Source organism: Corvus cornix, chromosome 14 (assembly GCF_000738735.6).
Source record: "Corvus cornix cornix isolate S_Up_H32 chromosome 14, ASM73873v5, whole genome shotgun sequence".
Taxonomy (NCBI): Eukaryota; Metazoa; Chordata; class Aves; order Passeriformes; family Corvidae; genus Corvus; species Corvus cornix.
In genome coordinates this window covers 2,910,057-2,936,528 of record NC_046344.1, presented here as the reverse complement: position 1 = coordinate 2,936,528, position 26,472 = coordinate 2,910,057, and the positions used below count along the sequence as shown (strand labels likewise).

Genomic DNA, 26,472 nt, shown 5'->3' with positions numbered 1-26,472 from the left:
CTTATCACTCTGATAAGCGAGGCTAGGGACCTGTCTAGCAGCCTATTTGTAGATGCACTGCGTGGACTTAAACCCAAGTGTGTGCTCAGCTCTCGCCCAGATAAAATAGCCTGTGATGAATGCCACAGTAAGAGCAGCGAAGAGAAGCACTGTGAAGAGGGTTTGGAGGACCTGATCAAATAGCTCTGGAGAGCACTTGAAGCAGCCTGTCAGGAAAACGTGGCCGTGCATGCGTTCCAGAGCGTGTTCCGAGGGCTCACTGGCCTGTCTGCTGCTCCTTGGAGCAAACTGTTCTCTCCCAGGACGAGGGCTCTGCAGGAGAAAAAAATGCCAGAGCAGGTCAGGTGCCAAAATCAACCCCCGCTGCCTTTGTTCACTTTGCCAGATACAGCTAAATAATGAACTGCATTCATTTAGTACCAGCCTCTCTCACCTCCTGTCGAGTTGATGTAATAGATGTACTACAGATAAAACAGGTGCAAATAGTGCTTCATTGTGAGTCAATGGCACGGAGAACTTGAAACAACACACTAACAATGAAGGCAATTTTAGCTCTGTACAGATTCAAACCCACCAGAGGAAGCTGGGTATAAATTTCCTTTAGCTTGCATTGCTATGTGTACTTTACCCTTGTTATTAGGTAAGACTCATGCTTGTTTTAACTGTCCCTCTCTAATTTATTGTGATTTAGATCATTTGCCAAAGCCCCAGAGTCTATCTTATGGAAAGATCTATTAGACTCTTTCTCATTCAGGAAAAGCAGGACACGGTTGGATTTTGGGGTTTTAGCAGTCCCAGTAGGTTGGCATGACGTTAATTCTCACCCCCCAGCATGTACAATATCACCAAGCATCCACAGACGTCAGCAAAGGAGTTTCACCATCTACTGCATAGCAAAGGATGCTGTGGTATTTTCTGCCACCATATGTGAGACAGAGAGACACAAAGAAATATTTCAAGGAAGATATAAAGAAGTGAGAAAGCTTAGGACAGAACCTGACTAAATAGTAGCACTGTGGTCTTGCCTAAAGCCTAAACAGAAAGCCTTTTTGGCTGAATGCTGGCTCATGGAGGCTTGGTGTTGGATATAAATGTATTTTCTCATATTACTTGATTTCTATTCTAAGAATTAGGATTTTATGTTATTTTCAGATAAACAGAACTACATCAAAGATACCTGACTATCATCATTCTTTTTCTTCTAAGGGAAACAACAAGGTTTTGTCTATCCCTTAGGGACAAAAAGAAGCTGTGTTATTGAATGCCTCACCACATCAGTTTCCTGGTTTGTTTGATGGGATGACTATGATTTACAGGATTTCTTTATGAGACTCAATTAAATATAGAATTTATAATATTCATGCAGTTTCTGTGCCAAATATACATAGTGCTGATACAGCAGGGATCTCAAAATATCAACCACCTGCTTGGAAGGAACAGAATTATGAATACATCTCCTTAAACAATAATTCATCATACTCAGAAGCCTAAAGTTAAGCTGTTCTAGAGCCAACACAGCTGCTTTATCAACTTATTTGGGGGATCCTGCTGACTTACAGTGCTGGGCATCATGCTTGCATCTCGTAGCTAAGATTAAATCCAAGAATGGCTGTGGCATGAAGGATCCCAGTTTCCAGAGGGGAATCATGAGTGGTGGGTGACATGTGCACACTTCTCGTGCAGTGTGCCAGGAAGGGAACTGTTCACAGTTAATGTATTCACCACGTCTGTGGGAAACCAAGAGAATGCACACCTCACTGAGGACTGTAGGGAAATATCCCCTCTCCTTGAGGATCCTCACCCTTCACCCCCTCTAAAAGATGGTGGTGGGGTGGAATTTTTTCCTGACTGAGGTCAGCTGAGGTACCAACACAACAGAGCCAAACAGACACCTTTTTCCCTAGGGAAAGCTGCTCTACCCACAGTAATGAAATTAATTTTAATCCTCATGACTTCGTGAGAAGACTTTGATCTCACATAATTCAGCTTTATGGGGCTTTTTTCCCAGACAGGCTAGGGCTACAGAAGTGAGACAGATTGAAAGCCCTCACAGCTGAGCTTGGAGGACTTACAGACAGTCCAGGGAGATATATGTGTGTAGCAAAAATGAATCACAGGACCTGAGTGGGGTTCTGGAGGATAAAAAACAGCACCATAGCGTGATAGAGGCTTTGAGTCCATTTTCACTGTGCAGAGGCAGAATCCTGCTGTGCCCATTCCAGACAGGTGTTAGTCTAATTGGTCTCTTCTAACTTAGATTTTACAGCTTCCCTTAGCAGCCAGGTTCACTGTTTAAATATCCTTCATTAGGAAGCTTTTTCCAAACCTCTGATTTAAAATTTTGCTCTATGTGGAGCCAGGAACCTTTTTTGCCCCTTTGGTGACCAAGGCAGCATTTCAGAAGCACCTTCTTTGCAGACTTGTTGAGAATTAGAAGACCATTATCACGTCTTTTTATTTCAAAGCTCTACAAATTCACCATTTTCAGTGTCATCCTTGCGAAAAGGAACTTTTTTTTAAAATTCTTTGTAATGCCTGTTGCTCTCCTGGAACCAGGGGTGCTTTAGCCCTTTCTGTCCCTTTCTCACTGACTGAATGTATTTCTGGATGGCCGCTTCTGGGAAGGGGGCATCACAAACTCTCTTAGTAACTGGGACATCATTCTGCCTAATGAATGTTGCTAAAATGTTCAGACATGCTGGGATAAAAGCCTCCTGAGGGAATTTTAAACAGAGTACAAAAAATTGCAAATACAGTCTGTTGAGAAACACCACTTTTACCAGTAGTTTCCATACTTCAACACAGCTGCTCATAGCAAAAAAAGGAAAACAGCCCAAAATGCACAATCCTGCTCATTTTACCTCAAGCAGGTTTGCATTATTACTCTGTCTCCAGGTCTTCCTTTTGGGAGCGTGTTCCTGACCAAGAGGTTTTCCAGCCAAGTGATGGATATGTAATCCAGCTCTGAAAGACACAGACACCTTTGAGGGGATGATTACTGCCTGGCCTTTGAAAATCACTCCAGACCAAATAGATCAGGCCTGTTTATATTAAAGAAAACCTGTGCCACTGTAAAGACAGCAACCACCCTCTTATTTATCTCTAGGAAATAACCTTTAGGGGTTTAACAAGTAAGGAAAAGGAATAGTTGTTTCAACCAGACTGTTACTGCCTGAAGGATCCAAATAGACCGAGGGTTGTTTTCAGGAACAAAATGCAAAACAAACTCGGGATGGGATGAGAACACAGCAAGAAAACTTCAGATTTATTTGAGATTACAAGGAGATTTGCCTATCTCATCCAAAACTCTCTTCTAATTAGCATTTTCATCTCATCTACTGTCTCATTTTACCTTTTGCTCCCAAATAGTGCTGGAGGCTTGGTCCTAGGACAGCTCTCTGACATCCACAATGTGTGCCTTCCCCATTTGACTGAAGATCCATTTCAGTGATGCAGAAAATTAATTAGGGCATTTTATTTCCTGCATAAGTAGACCTATACACTAAGGCTGGAAATCTGTTAACTCTGTGAACAAATAAACACAAAATTAGGTTCCTTTTCCATGATTTCTGAAGCTGATAGCAATAACAGCCATGAAGGAATCTCAACACAGAATCTGCTGTTTTAACCATACTAGAAAACATTCTCTGTACCAATTAGAGAGATTACTTTGCTCCCAGTGATGCAGAGAACTGAACAATCAGGCAAATATACTAACCAGATGTCACTTTATCAGACAAGAGGAAGGAGTATTCTGTGGCAAATGGAAGACAGTCTGTGGGATGCCCATTGGCTCATGCAAAAATTTGTTTTTATTCCCATAATCGCTTTTTCTGTGGTCTTTCCCCAGCCTTTGCTCATGAGCAGCATGAATAGATGACTCCCATTTGTGTATTTGTGGCTCAGCTGGGCCAGTGGCCACGTGCCCTGAGGAGGTGATGGCTGTGTACAGGTGATGCCTCACCTCACCTGCTCTGCAGGTGCACCACAGTGAAGCATTAAAATGTCAGGAGGCAAAAATGTGGATTCATGTCTTCAGCTCCAGTCATTCCAAACCTCTACGGGGCTTGTCAGGGCAAAACTGACAAACCACTGCAGATACAGAAAGAAATGAAGCCACAAAAGGGATTCACAATAACAGCAACCAGGCATCAGCCCTGTGCTCAGATGTTTTTGTTCAACAAGCCTTTGGAAACATTAGTCATGTTCAGGTTTTCAGAAGTAATATATTTCACTGGATTAAAACCTTTGTGATATTAGGACTCCATGAGTGAAAAATAGTTCTTTCTACCCATATCTAATAAATATATGTTTGAGGCTCAAGTTGGTTTAATGCGAATTCATGCTCAACTGTGCGTGTGATGTTTGGATGTAAACAACATTTTCACACTGCACGATATTACCCTATTGCTCTTGTGTCTTTTCTCAGACTAACCTATGTATCTTTAAGGTATTTTCTTCTTGGGGCTGATTTGATAACTTAAAATGCGTGCACTAAAATTCACTGTCTTTAAATTGGGCTAAAGGCATCAAAGTTAATTATATATAGTCCAGTTAAATTATTTTGACTGAGCTAACCTGCTGTAAAGTGGCATCTTTTATTGCAAAATAGGCCAAAAGATTTTCCACTCTGTATTGTTGGTGAGGTTAGAACAACTAAGCAGACTCCAGACCCAGCACCTGCTCACCTGGAAATCCTCTGTGTTGTCTCAGCAAGCAGTTCAAGGTAGAGCACAAAAGAAAAGTCATCCTACTCAGGAATGGAACATAAAGCCCCTTTCTGCTCAACTCCAAACATGTGCTGAATGCTCCCCAATCATTTTAGCTGGTTTTTTGTCCTTGGCTTCTTCAAGACAAGAGAACGAATCTCAGCGCATTTGAATCGCAGCAGCTGCGATGGCGAGTGATGAGCATTTATTCCAGCAGGAAGTCCTGCCCAGAATCTTTCCTAACTGCAAGATCCCTCTTACTGCTAAGCAGGATATTCCATGCCACATTATGCTAATGTAGTGGCATGTTTCCAGCAAGTACAATTTGTCCACAGCACCACAGTGGCAGCGATGACCACGATCCCCTAACTCAGCCACCCATTGCACCTAATAATTGTTAACTGCATTTTGAAATCATCCATAGGTGCTCCTCCTTAGTGGCCACAGAATTAACAGATCTGTTAAACTCCACGAATAAGAACTGCATTCCTAAAAAGGTAAATTAGTTGTCTGGGGACAGCTTAATCTATGGAGGGCTCGTTGCAGTGTGAATATTGTCCTGAATCATAAAGTGCTTTTAATTAAGAAAAGGTTAGGTCGAGCAACTATGTCTTTATATTCTTTTTGTTAAAAATCTAAAAAAAACTCCCAATCTCAAAACAAACAAACAAAAAACATTGCCATATTAAGGCAGTGGAGGATTAAGCAAAGCAGTATTATTAAAAACTAAGTACAGGTTTTATTTAGGGGTGGAAGCCCTCTGTCCAACAGGAAGGTTCTTGGCCTCCAAATCACCTTGCATTTCCACCGCCCATTTCCACGCTCCCCAGCCAGTCCACACCGCAGCTCTCAGCTCCCCTGCCTACTAACAGATCCTCTCCTTGATTTGTGCAAAGGCAGATTAGGCAGAGAGGCAAGAGTTGAGAGAAAAAATGCTTCTCTGCAGCAAACGCAGCCTGCAGACCCCGCTTCCCCCAGCACTGGGTGGCAATTATTTCTGTGTAATAGGCAGTCACCCCCTGACCCTCCCCTTCAGCATGCAATGCTTCCCCTGTCAAGAGCTAATCCCTTTGTTAGCTACTCAGCTGCACATTCATTTAGGAGGGCTTAATGACTTACACTGTTCCTTCTCTGCAGGATTTCGATGGACATGTAATTAGAGGTGAATGGAGTCTTCAGACGTACAGCAACCATGAAAGCCAGCGGCAAAGTCAAAGTGTTTGTCTAATTCTGCAGTCGGCTCTTTCAGTGAACAAAACCATGTGGTCAGCTGCACAAAGAGGAGAAGAAAGTAGAAAAGGAGAAGCAAAAAAAAAAAAAAAAACACAACACCACCAACAAAAAAAACCAAAATCAGCCTTTAAATAAAAAAAAGTGGGTTGCCTGGCACTTACAAAGCTCCCAGATGAAAAGGAACGTGTTTCAATATATTTTTGGTCAGGGTGCCAGAGAGCACGTTGGAAGATAAATGCCAGCAAAGAATCTGTCCTTCTCATACAGAGGGAAGAAATAGCTAAAGGTGGAAAGCTTTGTTTTGAAGTGCTTGAGATGCTTAATCATTAGCAGAATACATGTGAGAGCTGGAAAGCTACAGAAAAATAAATGAAGGTGAACTGAAGAAATGTGTGCCACAACACTGGCGTAAAGATTTGAGTATTTTTTTATGTAAGTCATCCACATCTGCCACACCTCAGGAAACATCCTGCAGCTCTTACACCAGGTGAGTTTGGCCTTTTGAAGTCCTAGGGGGTTTTTTTGCATATGTATTAATGTCAGTGGACGAAGTAGAAAAGTGTAACAGGGAGCCATTATCTTGGTAGATTTTAGATGAAATAAAACCTCTCAACCCTGATTTCTGGACAAACTACAGAGAAGGTCCCATTTTGCTGCAAGCCCTCACTTCCTCTCCACCACACAGGGGTTTGTGGATGATCCCAGCAAGAAGGGCTGGCTGCCAGCTGGCCATTTATGTCACTTTTGGCAGCATGGCACATCATCACGAGGCCTGGTGGTGCTGGCTGAAGGCACAGCAAAGCAGGGAGGTGCTGCAATGGGCTTGAGGCTCCCCCCCAGCACAGACACACAGATTCCAGCTACCAGGTGATACCTGCCCTCTGCCTCCCTGCATGGTGCTTCCTGCTAATTTCTCACACCTCATGTGGCTGCAGATTGTTTTCTGCTTCCCATAATTTTTGGCAGGGTTTGGGGTTTTTTTCTTTTATATTATAATTTTTTTATAAACTCCTCCTGTGTTTTTGGTCCCTCATCACTGGTTTCTGGGCACACTGCTTGGCCACCCTTTTATTGAGGCTGCACAATCTCCCTGCCGTTGACCATTTGTCCATTTTGGAGCAGGGAATCTCCATTCTCCATATAGATTACACAAAGTGCATCCTTGGATGAAATAGTGCTTGTATTAAATAACACCCATTCCTATTTTCTCAGTTACACAATAAACAGTCAAAGTGATCTTTTTATGAATTAAAGTAAGACACCTTCACTAGTGCTCTGAATTCAGAAGCATAATTTCATTAAAAATGAAAAAACTGAGTAATAATTAATAATTGTTTTAATTCAGTCTGGGCTTATGAGCTAATATCTCTCACAGAGTTGTCTAATACAATTATAAACATAATTTCATGCTTAATGAAATATAAATGATGCAATTGAATGGTGCACTCCAAAGATATCTCCCTATCAATCAATTGTCCTCCCAACACTTTCATCTTTCCCGTGTGCTTCAGGTAGTGATTTGATTTGAAATGTGGCTCTTGTTTTGATTTGATTTGCAGACAGCAAGCAGCAGATATTCCATCCTGTCCCTGAGGACGACAGTCTGATGGTAAGGTGTCATCACAATTTAAACTGGGTGTCTTACTGCTGGTATGGGGCCGTTTTATCTCCTGAGATGGGGATTCAGAGCCCTGCCTCTCGAGTGAGCACAGCACAGCCTGTCCTCACCCCTGCAGCAGCAAAGCCCCACATTGACTGCAAGAAAACACATCCACAAATGCCTCTGCCTTCATGGCAGCCTGTTTGCCACCACACCAGCAGGGACAGGACGATTTGCTGCTGATAACATCAGAAGTTGACTGTGGGCCACCACATTTGATTTTCTGGGTGACCTGGGATCTGCTCATAGCCACACATATGAATGTACACTTCTTGCTATTTTTTTTTTAATTATCATCTTTATCACTGATATCACTACTCCCTTTTTGAATTATAGCAGTAATTTCTCTCCCACTTCGGCCAGCTGGCTCACAATGCCCAGTGGTGTGATTGTGGAAAACCTTGTGTACAGTTGCATGACTTGCAGCTACAGATAGGTAAAACTTTGTAACACTTGCTCACTAATTTCTTGTGTTTGCATTCCAAGAGCCACAGTGATGCCCATCCTCACCATGTGCCTACAGAGTGGGAGGAAGAAATAAAATTAATCCCTCTGGATCAGAGCTGTAACGATCCTGACAGAAGGACAGGGGTGAGAGCAAAATCCACCAAACAATAATTCTTGCTGAGGTTTGGGTCTCTGCAGTAAATATATGTTTTATCTTGCTGGGGCTTGGATATAATTGAATGGAAGTTTGTTGGAAAATTAGCCCAGACATGCTGAAAGCTTCACACAACTCGAAACCAGGCAGCTTTGCTTGGCTCAGGTTTAATTATGAATGGTTCACTCAGCCCTGGTAATGACTCACATTCACTAACTAGCCTATACATGAGATGTGACAAAAGTGTAGCTTAGATACACAAAGCATAATTATTTAATGATGAAGTAAAGTTGATTAGGAAGCCTTTAAACTATTACACTCTTAGTAGGGTATTTTGCAGTCACTGAATAAATGAACATAATTTAATTCTTAAAAGCTGTATAGCTCCTGCTGCTTTTGGAAATTATATGTAGCTAACACGATAGGTTTTTCCCATTATAGAACTCTATATGCTACAGCAAACAGCATACAGAATGCAATGCAATGCCACTAAGAATAAGGAAAACTGTTCTTAGTGACTATCCAGGCTAAAAATGATAGAACTCCCATATCCACTAACAATCGTGAACCTGACAAATCAAGCTTGTAAGCCTGTGGTGTGATCTGAAAACCTAACAAGCTTCCAAGAAGAATCTCTGTTTTAAAAATACATTCTTTCTTCCTGGATTCTTTTCCTTTTTTTTTTTTCCCTCATGATATGTGCAAGACTAAACAGCCTGAGAACGGCTGTGCCATTGAAGGGACATATTTATATTTTATGTAGCTGTGTTCCAATTATGAAATTGATCCATGGATAAAAATCCCTTTAGGGTGGCTATTAATGAGATTGTCTGCTCTGAGTGCATCCAGTAATGAGATTAGCTATGCATTTATCCTGAGCAGAGATAAACCAAAGGCAAGTTTGTGCCAAGATAAGACAGTTTTGAATGGCAATTAAACATGGGACATAATGTGTGTGCAGATGTCTGTGGGAGGCTGCAGGATGGGAAGTTGGTTTTCATCTGCAGAAGTGTAAGAAGTGCTCCTGAGTGTAACAGGTAGGGAGAAATAGGCTTTTCACAGGAGTGAGATTAAACTCAATCTCAAAAATCAAAATATTTGAATGTGGAATTGACAAACCAGTACTATAAAATGTGCACCCTGGCCTTTTTTGGCTTTTTCTCCACTTATGAAAGGCTTCTAAACACCCTTGACAATTGCTGGCTGCTCAGTGAGACAAGACTCGATCAACACTCCTGGAGTTCAGAACACAGCACCTTAACAGCACCCAGGCACAGCCTTGCACCTTGCCTAATGCAGGCAAATCCAAGAGTGATGCTCTGAGACAAATGATCTCAAGCATTTCCTACAGGATTTGCAGCAGAAATGCCCCTGCCATAGTCGTGGCATCGTGGGACACAAAACCTTGCACCAGGAATTAATCAGGGACAGTTTGGGTAGTCTGGAGGAGCAGCCAGAGCAGCCCAGGACTGTCAAATACCCATTTTTCATGAGCTAAATTACTTAAGAAATTTGGATATTTGACACTTCAGCTAGGTGTATTCAAAAGGAATAAACAGATTTCTGCTGTCTATTCACAGACCTCGAAGGAAGGGTTGTAAGTTTTTAAAATATCCACTAAATGAGTATTCTATTAAGTGGTGACTGCACAGAGTATATGCAGGAAATGTGTGTGACTGGGGAGTTCTTGAATGTAGCTGTGTACCACAATGAACCTTCTGTTAAAAAGTGCAAAAAACATATGTAGGTGTTATTATATTTAGCATTTTTCTCCCCGAGTAATTTATTCACAGGTAATTACTTGTTTAACTTATTTAAAGTGGCACAGAATCGAGTTCTTATCTGCTGCAGAAAGCTGTTGGATTCCCACCTCTCTCAGGTAAAACACCTGGATCCTTCCACACCCCATCTCATTTGACAGAAGAACACGGTCAAGCAAAGCCACCCTACAATTTTTCACTCAAAAATAATTCATAGACCTGCCTTTTTCTTAAAAACCATATTAAAAAGCACTAGGGGAATTCAGTAATTTAGCAAGAAATACTGGATTTAGCAGCTTCTCCCATTAGACTGTCTGTTCCCTGCCAGGACAGCAGACTTTTCCAAAGCCTGTCCTTTGTGTCACATATGGTCACACACTGCTGAGCACTGACGTTCATTCTCCTCACAGATACTTTGAATCATCAACTTTGTTTTGCCTCTTGGGTTCCCTCCTTCAGAATTCTAAAAAATCAGCTCTCTTCTAAATTAGCATCAAAGATTTGCTGGTTGGGTACAAGATCTCTCAGCTCTTTTTGAAAACTATGCTAATTTTGCTTTTCTATGTCCTTCCTTCACTGCCCCCTCCTGTAATCAGGATCCCGAAGTGTGCTTTCTGATGAGGATTAAGCCATGACCCATGCATGATTGCAGGAAATAAGCCTTTAAAGTGTGCCTAAGTGCTCTGCTTGTTTGAAGCTACTGATCCTTAAAATAGATGTCTGTAAAAATGTGTAATTTCAAATGTTTCTGCAGATATTGCTCCAGTGTGTGTGACAAGGAGACACATCAAGCCAAGTTATATCAGTTATGCTCCATTATATCATGAACTGAGACAAAGGAATCAAAATACACAGGAATACTTCAAATGAAAATTCAACTCTCGTACAGATTCTTTCCCTAGTTACCACTTGCGAAGCATCAAAATATTCCTCTTGATTTTGGGGGTTTATTTTAGCTATTCACCAAAAATCTTTTCTGTGTAAAAGGTATTTCATGTATTATGAGAAAGGATGAACAATTATTCCTTGTCAATATTCTCAATATCTTTCACCATTTGAAGTCCAGAGGGTCTGATGTTCATTCTTGTACGGATCATTTCTTCCTTCCAGACCCACCTTATTTTCTTGCTCTCCATCCTTTCTTGTTCCTGTCTCATCTTTTCCAGAGAAGATGATCACAAGTGGGGTTTGTGAGCTGGTCCACCACAGACTGATAGAATTGTAACAAGAAATGCCATTATTTTCTTCTCTGGCACTTTCCACATTATTCCCATCACTGTTCCCTTGGTTGATCACCTCTCATCTTTGAATGGCTTTTGCAGGAACCATACACAAGGACTCAGAGATCTTTCTCCTAAATAAGTTTTTATAACAAAGCTGTGTGAACTAAGAAATCAACCAAATCAGAAGAGGCAGGTGGGGCAGAGTCCTTTCTTTGTCTCCCGTGGCTCAGTGCACAAAGCACTTCTGGGAAGCATCAGAAATCTGGGAGAATAGAGCAAGACCAGGACTTCTCCAGGAAACCCCAGCTGTTGGTTTTTGTGACCTTTCTGATCAGAGATAAAGTGAAAAGTAGAAGAATAGATTTTTTTCTTTCTTTCTTTTTCTTTCTTTCTTTTTCAGGGGCCTTTTGTCCCTTTAGGGATATCAGATATCGAGAGCCATCATTGGAAGCTCAGTGTAACAAGATGCCCTAGAAATCCTAAGGTACTCTCTGGCATTTTTAAATCCTCAAAACTCACTAAGCTTAGTGGCAAAGCTCTTTAAAGTATTGAGTATATTGATAGAAGTAGAATACTCTTGCTCCCTCCTCATCAGTCTCTCAAGGCTCTTAGTACACAATTTTGGCCTATTTAATGTTACTTTAGTCTTAACCAAGTCAAGATAAGGTCAGATATTTCACCTTCACTGAAGTTCTCAGCCCTCTTATGCCTGTGTGCATAGAAACCTGTGAGAAAAACATTTCCATCATTTCCACAGCGATGATCAAAGAAAAATCACAAATGCAATGGACTTCAAAGAAAAGGGCAATGGCCCAAACCTAGCTCTGAGGCAGTGTACACGAAATCAGCGAGATCTGAACTCAATTGCCTAAAAACAGCTTCCAGTTTGCAGCACTGGCTATTTAAGGGAGCACAGGCTCGAGGTCTTTGGGTACCTGCTGCTCTCTGGGGTGGCAGAGACACATCTGCAGAGCTGCTCCTGCAGCTGCACTCACCTCTGGACAGGGAAGCTTCAGCAGGAGGGAATTTTAAGTCTTTGGCTTCTCATGTGTGCAAATTGAGAGTCAATGGGAGAAACAAAAATCAAACAAAAAAAAACAGTCCAAAGAAGAGAAACAGAAAAGGAGATGCCATTCTCTGCAGCACCTGTCCCTGGAGATTATTCTGAGCCTGTAAAATCCCCTCCTCACCTTCACCAAGAACATTTATATTCCCACCAATGCTACAGGGGGAGGGAATATGGACACTAACTGCTCTACAGGGCACTGGGAAGGCAGTCCATGCCTTCCCTCCCTTCCGCAGGCTCTGCCAAGTTCAGAACTAGCAACCACACCACAGATGGGAGAGGAATGGGGCTCTGCTGCAGCCTGGCTTGTATTTGACATTGTCTACCAAGGGGGAATGGTCCTAGCCTTGGAAAGCTGCAGCTACATTCTGCTGTGGGCCCAGGCGACGCCCTCCAGCAGCAGTTCCAATGCTTTAAGCTATTTATTTGCCAGGGTATGCTGTTTAAATCCACCTTACTAATGTGCATCGCTGCTGCCAAAGGCAATTTTCTGCAGGAGCTTGGGGAAGAGGGGAGATGGGAGAAAAGGATGTATTCCCCCCCTCCCCCCCCCCGCCCCGAGCCAGCAATGGAAAGCTGGGAGGTGAAAACTCAAGGGTTTCATTTAACAGAGTTAAAGCCTCCATTTCTGCCCACTGTGGTGCCTGCACAATCATAGAGAAATATATCTTGGTTAAATTTTTGATGAGCTTTCGGCTGCTCTAAATAATTAACCAGGACCTCTCTCATTTGAACACGGGTGCAACTTTTCATGTTTCAAGCGTTTCCCGCCTTAATCACAAGGGAATCGCTCAAGTTATTCAGGTCACTCGATATATTTATTTATTTTCAACATCACCAGTCAAAACAAATTTTGAGCCTTTATGCAGGGAAGGGAGAAAGCAGTTTCCTTTTGGTCTCACTCCAGGTAAATCCCCAGGAGAAGTATGTGTCTCGTTTCCTGTAGCTGAATAATAGAGATTGATAGGTTAATCAGCTCCAATACAACTTACAGGGCAAGAGTGTGCACTCAAATCCTAAGTTTTGACATTCCCCAAGTCCAGGATGTTTCAAAGATGTTAGTGCAGGATATCACAGTGCAGTTTTTGAAAGACAGATGCATTAATAAGGATACTTCTGTATCCCCTCATGGAAAGCAGAGGAGACTGATCCTGCTGTTGACAGGCTGCTTGTATGACAGTCTAACTACTGAAGTCAGTCCTGCTCCACCACCATGTAACAGCATGGAAAATGAGGGCTTAAAAACACTCCTTCTGTCCCGTCATCGTGTGTCACAAGGAGCTGGGCTGTTGTTTTATGCAGAAATCAGACTATCTTGTGAGTATATGAAGTGGCATTAGGTGTATTAAATATTGGATTCAGTCCCTTAATGAGGGACTTTGATCTTCTATCATAAGACTCAGATGTGAAAATTTGACTCTAAAAGCAGATTAGTAAAAAAGCTCCTTCCTAACCATTCCATTCTAGTGGTACTCAGTAAGTCACAGACTGAACCTTGAATTCACGTAAAAAACCTGCAATATGAAATTAGCTGTGTTCACTCTGCAAGTGCAGCTGTCTGCAAAGGGGGAGGAAGGAGCATGGAGGTGAGCTGGTGAAAATTTGGCTTCAAGTCATTTTTCAGCATACCTGCCTGTGAACTTCGATATCCCATCCCAAAAACGGGACCCACATCAGCCTGTCTCAAAGATATCACAGGAAAACAAACATATCTAAAATTGCAGAGGGCTTCAAAATACCATAGACAAAGGAGCAGGCTGCACTGTCAGCTGAATTTCTAACAAATGTCTACCCAGGGCTTTCAAACTTGTCAATAAATTCAGGATTAATGATCTCAGCTTGTGCCATTTTGTAACTCGTTACTTTAGGCACAAAGCTGGTGAGCTTGTTTAGTCCTACATGACTTTCTTTTCTTCCTGTGGATGGTCACTGCAAAAATCCAAGCCAGTTATTTCCCAGGAGCTGGTTACTGTTGTTTAGCTTTTACCATAACTGAATTTCTGTATATTCTGCTTTCACTAATTTGTCCCCTTTTGCAGTGAAAACTGTCATAACTGCTCGATTTAAAATGCAGACTGCCTGAGAAGGAGCCTCCTGAGAAGTGACAGGTTTGGAGAAGTACTTCGTGTGCAGGAGAGCATTTTAAATTGAAAGCTCTCAATTCCTGCAATGAGACTGGCAGAGCTACATGCTATTAAAACTGGAGTCTTAAAGGATTTTCCTCAAGAAATGTTCTTTGGTGCTGGTCCTGTCTTCAAACAGGTTCTGCAATTTGTAGACATAGGTCAAAATTCACTTGTTTTTCCTTTGATGGTATTGTTGTCATTGCTTATATTTGGCCATAGGTGCCAAAAGCATCAACCAAGATGAAGATCAAAAGCATTAGAACTGGGTAAAGTGCTGTGGTTTCACTGTCTCAAGAGTTTCTTTGCTCCAGCTAAGCATCCACACATTAAAAGCTAACTCAGAAGCATCATCTTACAGCAGAGACAGTGTAAGATTTTCTTCTTTTATGAGAGCATTGCACAAACCAACCGTGCTTGTGAGCCACTCCCATGGCACGTGAGGCAGAGAGGGGTGCTTAGTGCAAAGTGAGCCAAGGAGCTGCTTTTCTTCTCCAGCAATTACTGCTGACCCCAACTGTGGCCAGCTCAGTCAGGTGGCCACACGTCCACCACCCTCCCAGCACTAAGGACATGAATTTGGCCTCGGGCCTACACACTTGCTTTTCATCTTCGTGTCATCTTTGTGTGACCCCAGCAGGTCACAAAGGGCATCTGAGACTCCTCCAAGGTTTCCATCTCCCTCATCAAGATGCACTAAATATGTTTGGAAAGCTGGCCTTTAACCTGCCTTTGCAGCAGCTCTTGCTCCTCTTTGCCTCTTTTCTATCGAGTGCAGTGTAAATGCAATCCCTCCCTCCACAGCAGCCCCCCGAGGTCTGTGCTCATGGCAGGGTAGGACCCTATTAAGAAGGATCATTTAGGAGCTCCTTTACTCTGAATAAGAAAAGCAAAGTCCCCCATTATCTCAGCATCTATTTGGCAGTGCTGGCTTAGTGGTTGAGCTCCATAATCTTAAGGGTCTTTTACTAAAAGATTCCATGATCTTATTCAGTCTTTTTCCAGATTAATTTTTATATATCTACATACGTTAGGTCATCTACTATTTCTGTGGGCTAATGCATTGTCATATGTTCTATTTCAGTAACACTGAGTGTGATTTATTAAAATGACACACCACACTCCAGTCTTCAATGCAGGGCTAATTTGTTCCTACTTTTTATACAGTTCCTCACATAATTTCCAACATTCAAGAGAATAAGTATTTATTTTAATCACCGTGCACTGCATATCTAATTTTTTTCCTAGGTGAAATTTCCTTTTAATGGAGGATGGGTCATGAGAGAGCAATTATATAAGTTATGTGCACATTGCAGAATAATTTAAAATCAGCTTTAGGTCAATCTTTTTTAATTATCTATTTTATCAACGGTTTTTGACTAGCAATTAAAATAATTGTGTTTGCCTAATACCTGGAAGTGTAATTGCTTTTAGGTGGCCTTTATTCTGATCTCAGTATCACTGCATACTGCGCATGTTTGCATCTGTCTGTGTGGTGACAGATTTGTGGTGACAGCTTGTATAACTTATTTATAAAATGACAAATTATTTTAGTATTTCTTGAAGTTCACAGACTGTAAATATGGAGAAACACCTGCTTGCTGCAGAAAGCTGAAGAAGATCTGCTAAGTCAAAGGGAAACTGTGTGAATTGGTGAAGAGCGCTTCACTAATGCGACAAAATCCCGTGGGCCATCCTTATGCTGGTCCAGGTTGCAGGCAGGGCTTCATGGACGTAAATTTTAGCTACAAAGTCCCTGTTGCTGAAGTCAGATGTGACCAGGAGGGTTCCCAAAGCCTCACCTGGAGCCCACAGGGAGAAACAGCCTCCTCCTGGTGTTCAGAGCAGGAGCCAAGTGGAAGTGCTTTGAGTGGCATCTGGCAAAGCCCCTTCACAGAGCCCAGATGGAGCCAAGCAGTGCCCAAAACACACATGTCCTTCTGTGTCCTGCAAGGAAAAATCCTCTCTATGCTTCATTTTGGGCTTTCTCAAGCAAAGACTGCAGCAAGTGGCCCAGGGCTGTTTCCACCCCAGCCCTAAGCGTGCCAAGGCTGTCATGGTCACTGCAGTAGGAGTCTCCCTCTGAAGCCCCCTCGTTAACAGAGAAGGATGAGTTCATCAGCAGGAGGCTTCACTGGTGTGGAGTCTGGGATGTCCAGCTGATGGGCTATAGAAAGAATAGAGAGAGCCTCTGGTAGCAATTAGCCCCTGGTAGAAATTCCCAGCAGAAGGAGCAGGAGTAAACAGGTGAATTGCCTCACAGGAGCCCTAAGCAGGCAGAGCAGTACTGCAGGCACAGATCGAATTGCACAATCAGGCACTGAGCACACAGAGCCTGCTGTGCATCCCTGCAGCACCAGCCATGGTCAGTGGCTGTGTCCTGGGAGAACAGACAATGAAAATAACCCACTACACCCCAGCTGATGGGGGTTCTGCCTTTAAAAATAAGTTATCACATGTGCCTGAATGAAGCCTACCTAGACACAGCCTTCTAACAGACAGATAAACCACTATGCACCTCTCTCAGAAGGCTATTCTCACAGTCACTTTCATACATAATAAAGATACTTATCAGCATCACTTAAAAAAGATGATATTGGTTTAAATTTAGCATCCTGAAATCCCACTCATAGAAACATCCATTTATCAGCTACTTAATGGCCTCTTGCTTGAAGGGCAGCTTCTTTTCTAATCTGACGGATAGTTTCATATTGTCCAGGTGAGTTCTTAGTTTCATTCAGCAGCCCTGGGTAAGTTAGGATTTTTGGCCCATAATATTCTGAATATTATTCGGCCACCAGTGAACATCAATGCCTAAGCTCTGTGCCAGCTCTGATTACTGTTGTGCACTGGTCAGCCTGCTGGGTACAGCCTGCAGGATACCTGGCCAATGACCACTTTGGTGTTAGGCCAAGTGTGGCCTGGACAGGAATATTTAAAGTTTCAATGCTCATAATAAAGCAATATAGCAGCATATCAATTACAACGAAATTAGTTTCAGAATTGCTGCTGGATGCAAATGTACATAGCATTGACATTTATTTTCCTACCAAGAAAGACTTAATTTTGTTTTTGAGAGTGACTAAGGATATTGGCATAGCACTTTGTGTTTTTCAAATTGTCTCTATTTGAAAAATGAACTATCCCTCAAGGAAAATTAAATTAACCTTTTTCTTTGTTCTTTCAATCCTTCTGCTGGAAGCCCAGTGCTGTAACTGCATGTAAGCCAGAGATAGACAGGTTGCTCCTTTGAGCATTGATTTCCCAAGAAGCATATAGACAAAAAAAAACCTCTAGCAGGAATAAAACTAAACAATTCAGACTACCCTCATTGTCAGAAGAAATGCAGGAACTTACTGTGCACACGAGGGGATAGGACTTGGTCAGACCACGTGGGGATGCACAGGAGGTTGCACAATTTCAGGAATAAAAAGAGAGAAGGGGATAAGTGAACTGGCTCAAAGGTAGTGGCAGGGAGACACAAACCCCAGAGATCACCCCCACACCTGGTATTACCCCTTAGAAAATTTCTGTCTCCATTTAGGGCCTTTCATCCTGCTTGCAGCATCAATTTCACTGAACAGAGCAGTGTTTCTGAGTAGCTTGCTCCTGTCAGACTTTGAAAATACTGTGGAGTGTTTCTCCATCAACAGAAAACCTTCCTCCTGGCTTTATCTGTCTCGACAATAAGAGTGCACAGCACACAGGGTGTGTGCAGCTTCCCCCAGCCCAGACCCAGAAGTGTTGGGGTGGACTCACCCTCACATCCTTGTGCTCAGCCCTAGAACAGAAAGGCTGCTACCATCCCTTCTGCTCTGCAGAGACTCACCTTATCCTCTGCTTCCATGTGGTTTTACATTCCACCCCTTCAGTCACATTTTCTACCCGCAAGCACATTTTCTGCTTGTTCACTTTGGCATCCTCTTTGTCTGAGTGTGAACACACAGGTCTGTGCACACTCCTGTGCTCTTCCTGTGCATTTTTACACGTGGCTGTATGTTTGTATTTCACTTGTGATTGTTTCCTTCCTGCTGCACTGAAAAGCTGTAAACATTCCAATTCCTTCTGGCACATAGAAGCAGCTATGATTACAACCGTGCTAGTCCGGTGATAACAGCTGACACATCCATTTCTGATCACAGCTTCTGTGGGCAGCCTGCCTCTCACTCTCTATTGGGTAAGGAAAAATAAGGGTTCTTCACAAAAGATAAAACTGTGTCAGCTTGCACTCACCTCGGGAGATGCTGAGCTCTGAAGCAGGTGAGCTTAATGCTAGGATTGAAGTCACACAGTGTTAAGCTGAAAGTTGCAAACACATTTTTAGGTACATTAGGATCAGGTAGTTACAAGACTCTTAAAATAAACTCCAGAAGTTCTGCTTATATAGTAAAATGATATAGTTAAGCTGAAAATAGATTGGAGTGACATAAAAACATATGTACTTATGTGGAAAAGACTTTTTCTGTAATCACCCTCTGTCTTCATATAAACAGATGCTCACAGCATTTAATCCTGAAATGGTACAAATCTGAAGAGCACCAATAACCTCCGATTTCTTCAGCTGTATCAATATTACAGCTACCTCTATGTTATCATATCAAAAGCAGTACCAGGATTAGAGACAGGTCATTTGTGATCTGTATATGAATGCTTTGAAGTATACATGAATCTAAAAAAAAAAAAAAAAAAAAAGCAGCTTCATTTAAAAAAAAAAAAAAGGCAGCTAAAAGATTACCAGAACTCAGAAAGTGATATTGAAAATTGACACCTGAACTGGCTGGGAGGGTGTACTGTGACACTGAAACTCCGTTTCTAAAGGATTGGATGGATAGATTAAAAGGGGATAACACAGATGATGGAGATTTCAAAACCAACAATTTCTCTGACATTGAAAAGGATTTCCCCTTGCACAGGCAGCTGCACTGCCAGGACTGCAAAAGGGAAGCTGTTCCCTGCCTACTTTACATTTCAACAGTGCTTAATTTAGCTTAACTTCATCCACTGGGCCTGAAACTGTCTCAAGCACTTGAGAGGTTCTGCAAGATCAAATATAGATTTTCATATCTATTTGCTCTAGAGTTTATTGTGTATTATCAGGAAAATTTGTGATTGGAATCAGGCTTTACTGGCTGAGAATACTCACAGTTTGTCAAGAGCCCTGCATTTACTGCCCAGCATGACATCAAAATGCAGGACACTGACATCTTCTCCCTCAGCAGTGAACTCACACTTCAGCTGCAGGGGTTGAGGGTCTGAGGTCAGGACAAAACAGAGATCATTACAGAGACACCCCAGGTAGCTCACTCAGACCTGTTCTGACAGGAGGGCCGAGGTGGCAGTAGGTCTGTCTCACCCCCAGGTCTTTATCTCTGCAAGTACATACAGAGACAAGAGCAACCTCTGTCCCTGTGGGCAGAGATGTGGGTCCAGGAGCCATCAAGGAATGGACCAGCCAGAACCAGCAAATGAACAGAGCCAGCACAGTGCCATGAGCTGGTTTTGACCACAGAGCTCCCCTGTGGCTTTCAGAACCCCTTACCCACAAGTTCCCAGTGGAGCCCGTTTCCAGCACTGTTTGCTGCCGTCGGTCTCCTGGGTTTTTCTCCAGCAGACACATCGCAGGCCTGTCCTTCCTGCAGGACCTCAAGTCATGCCAAAAGCCATGCTGTGCACCTGTGGCATGCCCCAAACCTCCTGCAGGAGTAACAGCCCAGCCCAGACAGAGCCACTGTGATGTTTTGAGTCCACACAGCACAGAGTGCTCTGCGTTTCTTTGCCAAGCCCAGCCACTAATTGAGCTCGGAACAGCTCCAGGGGCCCTGCAGACCAAACACAATTCCAGTGAACTGTTAGAGCTCCTTCTTGGAAAGGACCACTAGGACTGCAGAGCAGGGTGAGATGCCATTTGTACAAACTGTGTCGCCAGCAGCGCAGAGGGACTTGCAGTCTGTGGTGAAAGCAGCGTGTGGGCAGCACACGGAGATCAGCTCTTCTGAAATCCTTCCAGACCTGCTGGTTCCTGTGCAAGTGTTTAAAAGTAGCTGGGTACATGGACAAGTCCCACTGCGTGACTTTTTGGCAAACTGAGTTGGTTTGAATGGAATGGAGCTTAGTAATCAGTCCTGCTCTACCACTGTGCTGTTCAGAACCATGGGCTCCATCTCCACAGAGCTATGACAAAGAGCTACCACCCTGCTCTGGGACTCAATATTCAAACACCAATAACTCATATGAGATGATTTTTCTTTCTTAGCTGTATCAGAATGCACTGGCACTGCTTAATCTTTTGCTTATTGACTTTAATGTTTGGCTTTTAAAACAAGGGCATGCTCAAGTTCTTAAATTCCAGGAGCACGAGCAGCGAGCGAAGTGCTTGCAAAGCAGCTTTGCTGACTGCACCTGCTGGGGTTCGCTGCCATGCATCACTCCTGGGGAGTGTGTGCAGCAGCAAAAACACCCAAGTGCTGGGGAAAATTCTGTCTGCATCGCCACAGCTTTTCAGATTTTTGTAATTTTATTTTTATGAATATGAAAACACGTTTATAGTATGTTTACAAACACGTGTGAATAATTTTCACGTGCTGCCTTTGAAGAGTGATGAGGGAGTTTAACGTGGAAGGGCTGAACAACACCTGGTGGTTTCATACAAGATGCTGAAGGTGATGTTTCTTGCATAGTAGATCACCTGTAAGAAACTGAATGAGGCCCTGAGATGGTTTTGAGATTTTAAATGAAACAAGGTTAAAACCATGCGGTGTTAGCTTTGTCATGTTAAATGTGTTTTCTGTCTCTGCATACACTTATAATTCTTCTTCTCATTTTCACAAACACAACTTGGAACAGACATGCTCTAGGTCCACAGTAGAAACAATATAAATAATACAAATAAAATCCTCTATACAGAAAAATAAAGACAAGATTAGTTTATACTTCCATCTAAAACTTACCTGGCTGTCCTTTAATCATGTTACAGGACACAAAGAGCCATAAAAGTTGCCACCTTTCTGAACTTGGGAGAAATGCAGAATGGGTGCATAACTTTGTGAAGGACAAAAGGATCTGGGTTCAGGTGATGGTTCCCATCTCTGCCACAGAGCTGCAATATAATGAACAGTTCAAAGGTGTCAGAATCTGTAGTGAGATTAAAGGCCAGGAGCAGCACATACAACTTGTAAAAAAGAGAAAAAACAGACAAAGCTGCTTCCTATCACCAGTTGGATCTGGCTGCTTTACAGCCCTGGTTTTTTGTACAATTTTAACTCACAAGAGCAATTTAATAATTTATTCTGGACCTGATATCCTATAAACAGCCTCTCTGACTATTTCAGAAGGAGCAGATTTCCCAGCGCTGGAGGGCTGGATACCCTTCAGACTGGGCACCCACCATTGCAGAGACTGGTATTTAAAAACTCAGACACCAAGAATTTTCAGTCTTGATCAGCACCCAACAGACTCCTTTGTTTGAATCTTTAATTCCACCATTAGGCACAAAAGTCTGTTCAAATAACGTGGGTTTGGACATTTCACCTTTTGCCTGTTTTAAATTATCTTTATAAATCACCCAAAGAGTTACTGCCTTAGAATAACCTGACTTACACCAGCCTGGATGCAGCACCTACTCCTCTGCAGGTACCACTTGCACAGCTTTGTTCTGTGCTACTCAATTAGCAATTTGTCAAATACCCCTCCCTAATAATATATTAGATATCAACACGAAGAACTCAAACTATCTCTCTTCTCTGCGTTCTCAGTGTCTGAAGCTGTGCTGATTTATTCCAGAGGAGGCAATGTTCCTTGGAGAGCAAGAGCATGGATACAGGGTGTGGCATGGCTGGATGACCCCAGCCTGCAGAGGCACAGTGGCATTAAGGTATATTTCGTTAATTTTTCCCCCCTAGGACATTCTCTTTGCTGGGCAAGGCTAGTGAGTGACAGCCTTATGTAGACACAAATTTAATTGCTGATTTAGATACTTACAGTCCAGGCACGGATTCTTCTTTCATGTTGTTTAGTCCAAATAAAGCAAATCTAAAGGAAGAAGGAAAGGCAGGAATATTCAGTTGCAATGGGAAGCAGAGTTCACTGCCCTGAGATTATTGCCCCAGGCACGGCTGGAACAGATTCACTCCAGCAGTGTCCTGCCACACTGAGTGTCTCCTGCACCCTCAGGCCACCACCTTTTCATCCTGCCACCCTCAATATGTGCCCTATCAGACACCACTTAGCAAATGGCCACGAGTGATCCACGGCCCCCAGCACCAAGAGGGGTCGGGAGAGGGTGGTGACGCTTGGGCACAATGTTCTGTGTGGCTGTGGCTGGTGCCACGCGGGCTCCAGGGCTCAGAGCTGCCCCTGAGTCTTTGGCTGAGTTCAGAGCTCAGCAGGGAGTGGTGGCTCCAGCTTCTCCCACCCACAGCACTCCAAGTGCCACAGCCCATCACTGCTGTCAGCTGCCAGGCACAATTCAATCGCTTTTGCAGAAGCTAATCTCTTCACAGCAGCGTTTATACACAAATTAATGAAAGATCAGAATATAAAGATGTTCATTTTTGATTAGTTGCCCATTTACAGGAAATTCAGTTAAAACTGTTTAGTTTTATCCTCACTAGACAAAATAAGCTCGACAGGATATTTTAGCCTCTGGATTACGTAGATAACGCACAGAAATGTCATTTACGTTTTCATTCTTTTCACAGAGCAACAAACCCATGCTTGCAAGCAAATTAAAATTCAGAACTTAATTGGATTTTTATATTCTCTTTAAACAGGTAATATTGTTTTTCTTCTTTTTGTTATTGTATCTGAGCATTGGGTTTCATTTTGAGAGTGTGCCACTGAAGGTGAGAGGCCCTCTGTGCTAAATGGTTCATTTAACACCATTAAAATCTACGTTTCTCCAACATGTTTGAGGATTTAGATTGTTGAATGCCAGCATTTCAGTATTGTTAAACAACAGAAAGGCTATGGAAAATTACTTTCTTGGGTGTAGGCATGAACACACTTATGTGTGCATGTATACAGCCACACAAACACATGCATGTACATTGTTTATCTGCTTGCCTGTGCACACATACACTTATACACCCATTTACAAACGTGTGTGTGTATCTGTGCATGCAAATGCAGACAAAACGTTCCAATAATTTATCTCTGCATGGTCACAATTTACCGTAACATGACAAGCCATTTGAGAAAAAAAACCAAAACACGTATTTTGTTTGAGTATTTCTGAAAACTTACTATGGTATGAAAACATTGGAAATAATTCACTATTCCCTTTTTTTTCTTCTTCTTTCTGCTTATCATAAGCTTTACCAAGGTGGCACTTTCTGATCCTGTATATAAGAACTGATCTCTGATGGTGACAGTAAAGCCCAGGTCTCCCATATCCCACTGAGGTGAAATTCTTATTAAAGCAGAGTAAGAAATATCTGTGAGAAAACTTCACTTCATATTTTCATTGAAGAAGATACTGAGAATGGGACTCTGGCAGGAAACAGCATTTTTAAGGATGAGCAGAGGGAAAAGCCACCTTGATGAGGTCACCTCCAGGTTATATGGTCATTACTTGCTCTCTGTGTTGGAGAGGAGCAACACAGTGCCAACAGATCTGCACTTTGGATCTCACAGCACAGTTCTGTTTTGTGACACTGGAATGGAAGCTTTCACTCCATACAAGTCATTTGATTTCAGGAAAATATCTGAAGTAATGAAAATGTTAGGTGATGAGAACATTTCTTGGCCAGCAGCTCTGGCTGCTCCCCTGAGCGCTCTTGGCACAGTGGGAATCAGGGAGGCCATTCCTGTTCCGTCCCCAGGAAACAGGGCCCTGCTTTATCCCAGGGTGACAAAAGACTTATTGCAAACATACATCTTCCCACTCATCTAGTGAACACTTCATGACCCTGAGGAACTCGCTGAAGTGGAAGCATGATTCAAAAATCCTCAGTGCTAAACAAACAGGCTCACACTGATCCCAGTTCTTCCTCTCCTCGGGTTACTTCTGGTCAGCGCGAGTCAAACATCACACCCACACCTGAAAACCTCCCCACTGCAGATCTGTGTGGGGTGAGGCAGGAGCAGAAAGGCATTGCTAACTGAGGGCCTAATTATAAAACTGCCAGTACCTTTGGGAAATAACTGACCGCAAATGTCAGCTCATCAGCAGGGTTGGAGCATTCTTGCTGAAGTATAAAATTCTCAGCATTAAAACTCTGCACTTCACATTGTATCATTTTCAAGTGCATGCCTTAAAACTGATCGTGCCAGACATCTTCCCCTGTGTTTTCCCTTCTGAAACCAATGATGCCAGTTTTAACACCTGCCACGAGCACACAGGTGTGTAAATTAAAAATGTACTTTGCCTCCACAGTGTTGACCTTCCTTACAAATTATTACTGCACTTACATCTACCTGAGGCAGAACCTCCACACATTCAGTGCAACAAATCCCTTGCATCATTTGAAGATTTGCCCCTCATTTTATAAGTCATGTTTATTACAGATTGCAACATGAGTAAGGACTCGGAATTACTTTTCAAAAATTAACCTTCTCCACACAAACAGACTTCTTTATTACCTAAGTAATAAAGAAGTAATCAAAGAATAAAAGTCCCAGTTTGGTGCTACTTCTTCTTCAGGATTTTGCCTGGCTACTTCTCTGCATTCCTTGGGAATTCAGAATCAAGCATATGAGTCTGTCAAAAAGCCATTTTTTCCTTATTTCTGCCCAGAGTAAAAAAAAAAAATTAAATGAAGGTATAACAGGAAAATCTGCTCCTATCAGGAGACCAAGTCCCACTTTGTAGTCATCAAAGCTTTGTCTAATTCAAATTACTTTGGCATAACTGTCAAAATTTGCTCTTCCCTGCTGATTCATCTCAGATGTGTGGCATTTCTCCCTTCTGATTAGCCCAGAGATGGACCTGGCCAGCCTCACTCACACGTGGTTCCAGCACAGCTCTGTGCAAGGTGGGGCAGAAACATCAACTGCTCTCCCATCCTCCTTGCCAGCCTCATACTCTGCTGAGACATCCAGACAACATGGACATGAAAGAGGCCCACAGAAACAGTCACAGAAAAAGTCATTTTTCGTTGTGAAAGAGTTTTCTAAGCGTTTTTCCCCCTCTCCCTTTCTTTTGTTTTTGCTTTTAATTAAAAAATTTTCTGGTATTGTAGAAAGTCAAAGTTCTCTTTAAAGCACAACCTCATATGAAGATAAAAAGTAAAACACAGTTGGCAAGAGAATTTTTCATTTGTATCTCCAATGTGTCAGTTGGAAATCCCCAGTGACAATGCTGATCCATGTCACGATTAAAAACTCCATAACCAGTGATGGATATTGGGATTCAAAGGTCTGTTGAAATTAAATAGGAAGTACAAATATATTTCTCTTGCATTTGTGGTTTTCCTTGCGCCATTTTTTAAAACAGTGAAGACTTTCTGAGTATACCCAGTATCTGTTTCTCTAGCTGTGGTTTAAGCAGTTAAAATCAGCTCTTTTTATTCTGTGCAAATGACTGGAGTGGGCTGCAGAGCGCTCAGCACCCACAAGCCACATAATTCTACTAGAGCAAGGGATACCCATCAGCTTCTGACTAGGCACTTTAGCTAATTGTGTTAATAAGACTAAGTGAAATCCAAGTGCTCTGCAAAAGGAAGAGACATTTATCAGCAACCCTCTGTAGGGCTGGAGGAGGGAATTATTTCTGTTTTCCAGGTGACAGGGAAGGCTGGCCAGGGACTTACCCAAAGTCACACCAAAGTCCGTGGTTCTGGCCAGCCCCGCCTTGCCTTGTAGGGTTGGGGCAGCTCCTAACCCCAGTGCACAGGTAAATGTGGGCTCTGCAAGGAGCCAGTGGCTGTCAATCCAGCAGGGAGTTGTTACTGATCACTAAAATCCAACTCCCAAAAAGATTCGTGGAGGTGCAGAGTTGTGCAGAAAGCAGCTCGTCAACAGCGCCAGCAGAGAGGAGAATTCACTGTGAGACTGCAGAGCTAAAACACTTCAAAGTGTCAAGGCAGGATGACAACCGACAGGCAGAGTTGTCTCTGCAGAGTCAGGACGTTTCATGGAGAACACATCCCACACAGTTATC

The 26,472-nt window shown here is 42.6% G+C and overlaps 1 long non-coding RNA gene across 1 annotated transcript in view; it reads left to right on the top strand.

The window, feature by feature from the left end:
- Positions 1 to 25,865, top strand: part of LOC104684839 — a 148,527-nt gene extending 122,662 nt beyond the window's left edge. Inside the window, exons 9-14 of the long non-coding RNA XR_751028.4 lie at positions 5,847 to 6,429; positions 7,502 to 7,551; positions 8,089 to 8,193; positions 22,127 to 22,245; positions 23,072 to 23,143; positions 23,685 to 25,865. This is a non-coding gene — a long non-coding RNA (uncharacterized LOC104684839). The remainder of the gene's footprint in view (positions 1 to 5,846; positions 6,430 to 7,501; positions 7,552 to 8,088; positions 8,194 to 22,126; positions 22,246 to 23,071; positions 23,144 to 23,684) is intronic.
- Positions 25,866 to 26,472: the final 607 nt, after the last annotated feature.